The sequence below is a fragment of the Manacus candei genome, unplaced genomic scaffold, assembly GCF_025592945.1.
Source record: "Manacus candei isolate 608988 ecotype Guabito, Panama unplaced genomic scaffold, ASM2559294v1 h1tg000054l, whole genome shotgun sequence".
Lineage (NCBI taxonomy): Eukaryota > Metazoa > Chordata > Aves > Passeriformes > Pipridae > Manacus > Manacus candei.
This window is the reverse complement of record NW_026138102.1, coordinates 1117487-1129658: the sequence shown is the minus strand read 5'-3', so window position 1 is coordinate 1129658 and position 12172 is coordinate 1117487. Positions and strand designations below refer to the sequence as shown.

The 12172-nt window shown below is 44.2% G+C and overlaps 1 protein-coding gene across 2 annotated transcripts in view; it reads left to right on the top strand.

The window, feature by feature from the left end:
• The window catches only part of SLC45A4 (solute carrier family 45 member 4), an 88384-nt gene that overhangs the window by 9996 nt on the left and 66216 nt on the right, over positions 1–12172 (top strand). The gene's annotated exons all lie outside the window — the stretch shown is intronic.

Below are 12172 nucleotides of genomic sequence, written 5' to 3'. Positions count from 1 at the left end.
TTTTGAATGGTGCTGTTTCACAGGGAAAAAAATATAGGCTCTCATCACTAAAGACACACCTTTTCAGTAAACACGAGGCTTTTGATTTTAAAGGTGACAAATAGTGCTTCTTAATTAAAAACAAAAAAATTAATTTCTCCAAGAAGATTTTGAAAATTAAGAAAAACTATTGCTGTGTTCATTGCTGTTACCCAGCCAATTTTCTCATCAGCTCCTGCCTGTGACCACGCAGATACAGGTCACACATATGGAATCGGCATCCCAGGCTGCAGCAGATTAGGTATCAGATTCTTGGTTGGCCGTGAATTATCACTAAAATGAAGGCACCCCAGCCCTGCCGTTAACGCTGCCTGATGCAATGCCCAGAGTCCTGTGATATGGGAGTGCCCGTGTCATCTGCTCCCCAAATTGGATCTCTGCTCCTTGAGAAAACGGACTAAACCCTTTTAAGAGGGGAGGCAAAGCTGTTGCCCACATCTTCTTGTTCCCCTCGCTGCAGCCCTTTCATCTCAACGCTGTATTAGCATTCTGGAGAGCACTAATGGGTTTGAAGTGGCTTAAAGCCATTTTCTTTATTGCTGGATTAGTGCTGGGAGGGTATGAAACTGCCGGGGCTCGGCTCCGAGCACGTCAAGAGCTTTCTGCTCCGAGCAGACACGAGAACTCAGAGCCCCAGCCCGCCTCACACAGCCCAGTTAACTGCTTTTATGAATGGAGTTTAAAACAACACACGCCGTGAAGCTGTTGCTAAGAGGCTTTTTTTTTTTTTCCTGGTGTCCTGAGTGCTCCGGCCAATATAAGCTCCAGAGCTCCGGAGCACCACACAGCCCTGAAAGCAAGGAAGTGGGCAGGAAAAGCAAAGCACAGGTTCCCTATCTGTTCCCTGCCTGCCTTCAGCTGAGCAATTATACAACTCCAGATCTGTGATTATTCCTGGCAACGTTTGTTCATCTCATGGGAGACTTTTGGAACAACACGGTGCTTTTGTAGGGAGTGTCAACCACCAGGCGAACGTGCCTTCCAGATCTGATTTTTTTTTTTAAAGATGTAAGTAATTGTTTCTTTACAGATTGGTCTTTGCCTTTTAATGACTCACATTTCTACCTTGTCAGCTTTCAGCACGAGCCCTGCCCTCCCTCCCAGTGCTACAATCCTCCCAGATCTTACCCACGGTGCCAGGTCACCCAGGGTGAAATCCTGAAGGATGAGAATCCATTTTGTGGCATCCTGTCCAGTTGTTCTGCTTTGGAGGGCTGCTTTTTTTGGGGGGGGGCTGCAGAAACTACGGGTACGGCAGTCAGAAGGCATAAAACTGAGGTACAAACCTGCCTCTAAAATATTCAAATAGTATTTTATTTTTTGGACAAACCTAAATTTTCACAGAGATGGCTACAGACTCTCAACCCTGGCACTGCTGCTATGCCAAGTGTCTCATTCCCATTCCAGCCTCCCGTGGTGCAAACGTGCTCTTCAAAATAAAGAGGGAGAAAGCTTAAATATCCCTAAAACTAATTCTTAAGCTTTGAGCTCAGTGCAATATAACTGCAATTTTTTAAGAGGGTTTTTTTTTCTGTAACTTTTCCCCCTCCACCACCCTCCAAAAAATGTATTCAACATGAGGCAGGGAGCAATTATGGAAACTTTCAGGCTGGATAGTTAAAGCCAACTTGTAAAGTAATTTGAAACATAGAAAGGAAAATGTTTGGCAACGTGGGATAAAAGGTGCTGTGTAAGGGGAGGATTCTTTCTTACTGCAAATTCTCCTCTCTGATATGTTAATTGTGTTTGGCCTGATCCCTTGACAGTTCATTAATTTTTTGTCCAATTGCAGGCTGTTGAGGGCAGATAAATTTCAGGCTATTATGGGAACACCCTAGAAGTTTGTATAGAAAGGAAACTCTCTGTTTCCTGTATCATCCTTCTGGGGATCTTGAAAGAGTTCACAAAAGCCACTTAAGCAAACTTTCTTTGCTGGATAACGGAAGGAAAGGAAACTGTGAACAAGCAAACAACACTCAATTCCATGAGACAAGAGATACTCATAGGTCATTCCAGAGAAAGTGAAGTCCAGGAATGCAACACACACAGGCACAAAGAGAAGATATTTTGTACTCTGAAAATAACAGGAATTTCTGCACCTATGCACTATTTCTGATTTATTTAAAGGTAAATCCTGCAAACCACCAGTGAGATGGGTGGTGGAACATCTGTCTCTACAAGGCATGAAATCTTTCTGAAGTTTTTTTTGTCTTCAAATAATATATCGAGTTGGAGATGGTCATGGATCAGCTAAACAGCTTCTCTTTCTTCCTGTCACTGACAGCACGGCTGCCAGGGCTCTGCTACAACCAGCTGGGTGGGTTTTGTCACCTACAGGTGGAAGGTGAAGGTCTGAAGAGCTGTCAGTCTTCCTGGGGGATACAGGCAGAGCTCAGAGGGTTGGGGCAAAACATGGCATCAGGTGTGCAAATGCCTCCAAGCCCTGGAAATATTGGGGCCTCCAGTTCATTGGCTTGTCCCTGTTTGTGAATTCCATACCAGTTTTCTAAGTAGGTTGGTCCAACAGTGTGTCCCCTTTTCCGAGAAGTTTGAAATGTCTTGGCTTCAGCTGCATTTCAGAGGGAGATCAAAACCACAGACTGGATGAAAGGCTGCGAGTTTGTTAAAATAAGCTCTAAGAGGAAGAGATTTGCAAGTAGCTCATCTGGAATATGGATTCTGTGGTGTTTGATGTAAGTAAATCCACGTGGTAGAGAGACCTTGTGTCTGCTTAAACCACAGGAAAACAGGTTGAAGTTTGCAGCAAGGCACAGACCTGTAAGAAGAAATGGTTTGGGGGAATACTTGGTTAGCAGTAAGTTACCTATGAGGAGAAAACAGTCTATATTTCAGCTCAGCTCAGTGTTCCATAGACCCTGAATACTTCTCTGAACTTCTCAAGCCACACTCCAACCATAGCCCCACCAGACCACACTGAGAGCTCGTGGGGAACAGTGTTGCTCACCCAGACAAGAAAAATAAACCCCTTTTCATGGGCTTGTTGGGCGTCTCAGAAGGGAGGTGAAAGACCAAATGAACTGTGTCACTGTCAGTGTGAGTCTGAGAGATAAGAATAAACAAGAGGTGACTGGTGTCTGTACTGTACCTGTTGTATCATTGGAGAGAGGATTTCTGCCTCCAAGGACACTGACTGGCAATTTTTGAAAAGCATTTATGTAAATATCAATTGCGAATACATTTTTTCTGGCAGATTCTGCAGCATATGCTTCTGGTCTGACTAAAACCACTAACAGGGGGAGGAAAAAAGAGCAAGGAAAATAAATGAAATTTTTGCCAGCTGGAAAAAAAAAATTTTGTTTGAATTTGGAACAATCCACTCAGGCCAGGTCTTGTTTAATTGGGACTGAGGAGGGACTTTTCTGGCAGAAATATAGCTAATTACTTGACAGGAAAAATTCAAACTCCTCAAAACCATTTCTCCTCATTTCTTCTCAAAGTTATCCACAGCAACAGTGGTTCTCTGGGGAGCTTGTTAAACCTCCCAGACAACCTCATTGCTAGGAACTTTCTCTCCTCTCACTTTTATGAACTTCTTTATCTTAAGCCATAACCTCCTGAGTCTGCTCTTGAGGTTGCAAATGATCTCCATTCAAATCATCTGTTGCCTTTCTGTGCTCCAGCCCAGGTGAGGGCTAAGACATCCCTGCAGAGAGCATCCATCTGCCCAGCATAAATACACCTCCAGTCCAGGAAAATGGGCTGAAACCTACCCAAGGAGAAAGGTCCTTTATTCCTATTGTGACAGTAATACAAAACATTTGGTCCTATCAAAGTAGCCCTGGGTCTTTGAGGTGCTTGTCAGGAGCTTTCACCAGGCTCCCTGTATAACCAAGGAAAGGAGCTGCTGAACTAATAGGATTGTCCAGTGAAGAAGAGCAGCAGGAAAGCAAGTCTCCATTAAAATGTTTCTGGTCTTTTTGCTGTTGGCACAGTGCTTATGCACACAGCTCTACAAAAGAGCAGTGCCACCTCCAGATCCCCCTCCAGGAGGTTGTGGTGTAGTCCTGAGAAGATCTGGGAAGTGTTTGAAGAAGGTGATGAACTTGCTTGAGATGGAACTGGAAAATGCAGTTTTCCAGTTTTACAGGGGTCAGAAGTGAGAACTGAAGGGTGACTTGTTCTGTGAAAGAGCCTGACCAGGACCTGCCAGCCTCAGCAAATTCAAAAAACGTGTGGGACTGTCACACCAGTCAATGTGTGAGGTGTATTCAACAGAAAACTACTCATTTTTTATGCAGGGTTTCCCACCAAATCAACTACATGAACTGACCCATCCCAAGCCTAAACTTTTAAAATTCCTCAAGCAGAGTTCTGGAGTCCCACAGTGCATTGCCATGTATTTACCACCCAAAAATGTCTGCAAATTGCATTAATTATCCTGGATTCCAAAATGCTTCTATCCAGTAGAGTGGTTTATGGAGAGCACTGTATTTGTGTGGGCCTTCATAAAGTGCCTCTGTGGAGTTCAAGGAGCATCTGGGCAATGCTCTCAGTAATATGGTTTAGTTTTAGGTCCTGTGAGGAACAGGGACCCTCCCAGTTTGAGATATCCTATGATTCTACAGAGGATCAGCAGACGAAAAGTTGCTCCTTTTGGGAGCAAGCAGCTTTAAAATTATTTAAGCTGTAAAGTGAAACTAGAGCCCAAGAACAGCAATGTGCAGTATCCACACTGTGCTTCAGATAGAGAGACTTCCACAAACCCAACACTGAATGAAAATCAATGACTGGGCTGATAGTTCTAGGACAAGGGGAAAATTGCTGAATATACTTAACTCAAAACAACTGTTTTGAGTTAATTCCAAAAACTGAATTTTCCAAAAACTCAACTTTTAGGGGCAGCAGGGGGAGTGATTAAAATAATCCTAAAAAAATCTCAGTATTTTGTAGGGGATTTTAATGGCCACTCCAATCAACTTTGGCATTTTATTTTTTCCTCAAAGTTGGAAATTACTTTCATATGAAACACTTCAGGGTCTGCAGCTGTTTGGTTCTCTGGTTGTGTTTGGAAATTCAAGCAATTAGAATAAAAAGTATTCAGTCAATTCAGTTTCTCAGTCATAACTAAAACAGCCTGCTTGGGGTTATTCTTGAAACTTGGGTTGCTTAAGTCATTTAAATAGATTTCTATTTCAGAAACAACACGAGAGCCAACAATTTCACAATTAAAAGCTCGAGGGCTACAAAACTTGGCTTCACCTAAGACTCTTAACATTGTTTTTCATTATCTTAATCACTAGTTTCTTTACATACTAATTTTCCATCCCGTTGCCAACCAGTGCCAATCCAACTTGCTTTTTCATCACCCAGGTGAGTGTTACTCATGTTTTCATGGAAATGTGAAAAAAAAAAACAACTGAATACAGTCAGCACAACAGTGTCTATTTTTGCGACTGCTCATGGACCTCTGCTAACACTGAGTCATAGCTGCTGAAGCCACTAGCTCAGGTGTAGCTGCAGAGTTGTTTCCTAGGATTTTCCAAAAATACGGAGAAGGCTGATGGTTTCACAGATGCAGTTTTGATGACACAGGGCTAAACAATTTGTTTATGCTGGGACCCAGAATATTGCAAACACCAATTAGGTATGTGACCGATTAGGCAAGGGAAGAGATGAGATAAATCACAGCACGTAGTTGTAACAGGCCTTAGCAGAGCAAAGAGTAAAGTGAGTCCTCCAGGAAGGCTACAGAGGCTTCAGGTCCCACCTGGTGATCAAAACAGATGTGCCCAGTAACACCTGCACAGTTTGGATCCAGCTGGAGCCATAAGGCTGCAAAACAAGCAGGCAGCGTGAACAGGGATAAATGCTCAGTTGACTAGAGGTCATCATTTAGTGTCTAGAGCTAAAACTAAACACTTGTGATCAGATAAAATGCAGTATTTTGTTCTGCTCTGGGCTAGCCCAACAGATTAACAACTATTAATTAATCCACAAAACATTATGTTGTTATGAGAAAGCACTAAGTAACCAAGAATTATAGAATGGTTTGGTTGGGAAGGGACCTTCAAGACCATCTAGTTCAAAACCCTTGCCATGGGCAGGGAACACCAGACGAGGTTGCTCCAAACCCCTTCAAACCTGGTCTTGAACACTTCCAGGGATGGGGCATCCACAGCTTCTCTGGGCAACCTGTTCCAGTCCCTTACCACCCTCTGAATAAAGAATTTCTTCCTTATATCTAATCTAAATCTCCCTTCTTTTGGTTTAAAACCCTTCCCCCTTGTGTTACCACTTCCATATAAAAAGTCCCTCTCCACCTTTTTTATAAGCTCCCATTAAGCACTGAAAGGCTCTAAGATCTCTTGAGTGAAAGTTCAGCAAATTTGACTCTCTGGCATGTGGCAGGAGCCTGTGCAGACAGAAAACTAACTGGTCTTTTTTAGATATTCACCAGTGTAAACTGGCAATAATACCAGTCAGCTTTCACCAGGGTAAAGCTAATACGAATGAAAACTTGAAAATCATCTCAGACTTAAACACCCTCCTGTATTTCAGGTTTTGGTTCAGGATTTTGGTTCTTTGCACATCCAATATGACGAAAATGTATCTGTTTTTCAATAAAAGTGGAGCGATCGAAACACAAATATCCCTGTGCCGCAATGGAAACCTCATAAACATCACAGTCATGGCTTCATGAGGCAGCTCAGAAGGAAAACTGACTAATCTCAGCTCATTGCCCAAGCAGAGAGAAACAGAACGAGTAAATAGCATTTAAAAAAAAAAGAGATTCTGGTCTCTCCATGGCAAGGGAAGCAGTGACTGAACTGAACAAGCCATGCACTTCTCAAGTGCTGTCTAGCAGCGTCTTAACTGCTCTTGGCGCTTGAGGACTGAAAGCCACAGTTCTTGAAGGACTGTCAAGTCACCCCTTGTCACCTATAAACTGCTCTGGAGCTTAATTCCTCACAGTTTTATTGTGAAGATAATTATAGACCATATAAACTCAAGAGGTAGGATAATTTTTGCAGCCATTAATACCAGCTTTTAGCTGTGCAAACCAGGAAAATAATGACAGGGAACTCTTATTCTTCAAGGCATGAACTCATGATGAGACCTCACAAGTGGCAGCAGCAGCAAACCCCATTTTACAGCCTGCAAGGGCCTCTTGGGATGTAACAGCTATCATGAGCTGGTTTTTTTCCATATGGGGATGGTATGGGAAGGTATAGCTACTGCTTTTAGAATCCTAGAATCATTTCAGTTGGAAAAGACGTTTAAGATCATAAAACCCAACCATTAAACCAGCACTGCTAAGTCCACAATTAAACCATGTCCCCAGGTGCCTCATATACATGTTGTTTAAATGTCTTCAGGGATGGTGACTCCACCACTTTCCTGGGCAACCTGTGCCAGTGCTTGACTACTCTTTCTATGAAGACATTTTTCCTAATATCCAATCTAAACCTTTCCTGTGCAATCTGAGGGCATTACCTCTGAGCCTACTGCTTGTTACCTGAAGAAGAAACCAACCCCTACCTGGCTACACCCTCCTTTCAGGTAGTTGTAGAGAGAAGGTCCCCCCTGGAGCTTCCTTTCCTCCAGGCTAAACACCCCCAGCTCCCTCAGCTGCTGCTCATCAGACTTGTGCTCCAGACCCTTCCCCAGGTTATTATCCTTCTCTGGACACACTCCAGCACCTCAATATCTTTCTTGTCATGAGGGGCCCAAAACTGAACCCAGGATTCGAGGAGGGACCACACCAGTGCCCAGTACAGGGAGACTCCATGTTCCAGCTCTGGAGGAAGGCAAAGACATCTTCACCATCCTGTTTGCTCAGGACTGTTGACATTGCTCTGGGGTGACATGAACCCACTGGCTCCAGATGGGTGGACTTTGGGCTGGTGACAGGGCAAAGGGCTGAGTCACGCTCTATACCTGCAGGTCCTGTTGGAAGCCATTTGGCTCTCAGACTTCAAAGTCAGTTTTGGCCACCACAGGCCACCTGAACTGACCTGCAAATCTGCCTATCCGGGTCCCAGTCAAAAATTCACAGGGTCTCCTGCCGTTCATAAAAACCTTCTTGAGACTCATCTACATCAGGCAAAATATCTTTGGTTGACTTGCCACAAGTCTGCATCTGTAGAAAACAGAAGCATCCCAATGTCTTTAGGGGGGGAAAAAAGGCATCAAGGGACACACGCTACTTTATACAACCATTAAAGTTCCAGCATAATGACAGAGTTTCATGGGGAAGGGTGGGGAGAAGGGAAAAGAGCAGCTTCAAGCTCAGAGCCTGGGTTTCCCATCAGATATTTCACCCTTGGTGAGAGATACCCCGGGGCTAAATTACAGGCCAAATGTGTAAAAGTTGAGACTCACTTTTTCATGTCCTGTTTACAAGTACCCTGGCTGGGAGACCTCACCTGGGCTTCTGGGTGCTCAGATTTGCTTCAAGCGTAGCCTCGGGCTTCCCAAACCCATGGCCACTCCCAATTAGGAGACACCTCGGAGAGCTGGCTGTGTCAAACACCATTACGTCTGAAAGCAAGTCAAAACAATCCCGAGGGCTTCTGTCCATCCACATGAAGAATTACCTTTTTTTTTGAAAGTCACAGCTTTGAAAGGATTTAGGAGCAGTGGCAGTCTCAGGAGGTTTGGATGAGTTTCATATAAAGCAATTCACACTAGATCTGAACACTGGCAAACAGTCAGCTAAATCCATTATCGCATGATAATGCTCAAACATTTCATTAAGTCCTAACCAGCTGTCCTCTGCTCCCTTACCCCTTTCATCATACAAACATTTCTTTAACTGTCTGAGGGAGGGGAGAGGGAGGATCAGACACAGCCTTGTAAAATTCCTTCACCCGCTTGGCCCGCAGCAAAGTTATTTCTTTTGACACGTGTGTAAAATAATATTGGGGGTGGTGTTTGTTTGGCTTGGCTGGATGGTGAGTTTTCATAACAATTTGGGAAGCCAAGTACCTGCGAAATGGAGTACAGAGAACTCACAGCAGCTTGTTGACAATCCTGCCAGCTGGTTAATTAACATATCTCGTTAAATAGGGAAGACCCCTCGCTCCAGTGTCTATGCCAAGACACAAGGCAAGGCGTTCCGAGCACGATATTGCTCCCTAGTGTTCTGAGGTCCCGTAGCTTATTCCTTTCTTAAAGTTCTTGGGCACTCCATGCCAAACAAACCAGGGGAAGCGAGAGATTGGTACCTTGGGGGGTTCTCCAACTTCCCAGCTCACAAAGTGGATATGTGCATAAGAAGAGTCAGAGAGATTTTAAGGTGACTTCGGGGTACTTTCTTTAGGGAAAGCTTTCCCCAAAGTGCCTCAAATCTCTACACACTGCGCAGGGACGCTCCAAGGAACGGGATTCATCACCCTGCTGAGGAGAGGCAGACCCTCACCCACACCGGGGAGCAGAGTGTGTCTCTAATTCCCTCTAAACCACAGTTCAGGGGCTTTTCTCCCAGTCCCTCTCCCAGGCAAACATAGCACACGCCTGGACAGCACATCAGTCTCCTGACTGACACTCATTTCTCCCCTGCCAAGACATGAGAATGCGTTTATTTATTATGGGTTAAATATTTGGAGTTGAGTAAGAACCTTAGAGGGAAAAGGTGGGTCTGCTTCCTTGGGTATTTTTTTTCCACCCCCTCACTCTTGTTATAAAAAAAATTGGATTTTTTTAAACTAAAATGTTTGTTTTATGGAAAATTACTCTTTCTGACTTTAGGCTCAGCTAAGGGCTGACAATTAACAACTCTTGAGCAAAAATAAAACGAGGAAATACAATGGAGAAATATCTGGACACGTCTGGACATGTCCGGACATTGCCAGAACGGGTCTAAAATGTCAGGGTGAGGTAAGAATCACGCTTTGCCACAAAAGCAGGCAACAAAAACACTAAAAAAAAAAAGTACTTTTAAATTTTTTTTAGCTATTTTAAAGCAGAGTGTCAAAACATTAGGTAGTCCAGTCTGCCACAAACCTATGAGTAACAAGAAGCACACCTTAGAAGTTGTAACTACATCTTGAGATCCCTTCTCAGTGTTTTCAGGTGTGTTAGGGTCTCATAGAATTTCCACTAAAATCGCCGAAGTCTTTTCTCTCACCACGGGGTCATTAGGCTTTTTTACTTCTATAAATACAGGCACATTTTGTTTCTTCCATGGAATAAACTGCATTGTTTTATTAAGCAATATCACAGCTGTGATACAAAGGATGTTGTTCTACTGTCAAGAGTAGGTGTTACACTGGGTTGTCATCAGTGTGGTAGCTTTATCTTCACCATTTGGCTAATTAAGATAATTATTTTGCCACTTTTTGTATCTATAAACATCAGTAACATGTCTTAAAAACAATCATTCTTCTAACAGACTTCGGGAATCCTCACCAGAGGATGGATAGTTTACTGAGTTGTGCATGACTGTGGTCATGCAAGCTTTTCAGCTGAATTAGCCTAAAAATAAATACATATTGATAATAGCATTGTAGAATAAATTATTAATGCCAGTTTTTGTTTCTTTAGGGCTTGTACTAGAGCCTCTTTGTTAGACTCCAGATTCATCTTGGTTTTTAATAGCACGTAGATGTGTACAGTTCTTCCATTTTGCCTTCTGTGGTTTTCCTTTTCTGAAGTCTGGTATGCTTCGTGGTTTATTTATTCATGAGCTGCAGAGAAAGAAGTTCACCATAAAAAAAAATTGTTTTGGAATATATACTTAACGGCGTGTCAAGAAACAGAAAACAATTACACTTACGCAACGTAACGTGCATTTTTACACGCCGCTCGCATGCTGCTTTATGCCTCCCCAGTTTATGTAAGTAATGAAAATTAAATATCATGCTACTCTGCCCAATGTAGTCAGCACAATTAAGGCTAGGAGATGTTAACTGGGAATAAAAAGAACCATGGTCTCTTATGGCAAGTTTGCAGCGGGTGCTTCCAATGTGGCAGGGCTGTGGCTGCCACAGGGAATGAAGCGTTTTAATGTCCTGAGGGTTGTGTTCCACAGATGTGACAAATACATGACAAATGCCACATGTCACCCTCACCATGGTGGCCTGGCACACACATCCCATTGCAGTGCTAGGCTGGACATGAGAGATGCCTCGTGGCCTCCGGAGAGCAGCAGGGGTGAGGCAATGTGGCAGGATGGGAACCTTCCCTCTGGCCAAACATGAGGAAAGGTGTTATTTTTCCTCACGATGAAGGACAATTCTGGCAATTTTGGGCCAGAGTGTTTGCAATATCTCAGGTAGAGAAGGGCACCCATTCCTGCACTTTCCAAGCTGTTGGTTCGGAGCTGTGCTTGGCACAACTTTGCCTGACAGGGACAAGGGACTCCTTGTCATGTTTCTGTGCAAACACCCAATACCTCAGTGGGTACAGCACAGGTGGAAGGCTCCATTCACCCTCAAGTTGCCACTTGGGCTCCCTTTCCAACCAAGAACCCCTCTTCAAACCGAGAGCGGTGCCAGCAGGCTCATCCTTCCCCGCCACGCAGCAGGAATAGCCCTGACACAAAATGGGGAATGAGATGCTGGAAAGCAGTGCCATGGAAAAGGGTCTGGGGGTCCTGGTTGATGGCAAGTTGAATATGAGTCAGCAGTGCCCTGGCAGCCAGGAGGGCCAACCGTGTCCCAGGGGTCATCAGGCAAAGCATCGCCAGCCAGGCCAGGGAAGAGATTGTCCCACTCTGCTCTGCACTGGAGTGTCCCCACCTTGAGTACTGTGTGCACTTTTGGGCACCATGATATAAGAAAAATATTAAGCTATTAGACAGTGTCCAAGGGAGCACTACAAAGATGGTGAAGGGCCTTGTGGGGAAGCCATATGAGGAGTGGCTGAGGGCACTTGGCTTGTTCAGCCTGGAGAAGAGGAGATTGAGGGAGACCTCATGGCAGGTACAACTTGCTTGTCAGGAGAAGTGGAAGGGCAGGCACTGATCTTTGCTCGCTGGTGACTAGTGACAGGACCAAAGGCAAGGGCATGAAGCTGTTTCAGGGGAAGTTTAGGTTGGATATTAGGAAAAGGTTTTTCACTCAGAAGGGTGGTCGGGTACTGAACAGGCTCCTCAGGGAAGTGCTCAAGCACCAAGCCCGACAGAGCTCAAAGAGCATTTGGACAACGCTCTCAGGCATATGGTGGGATT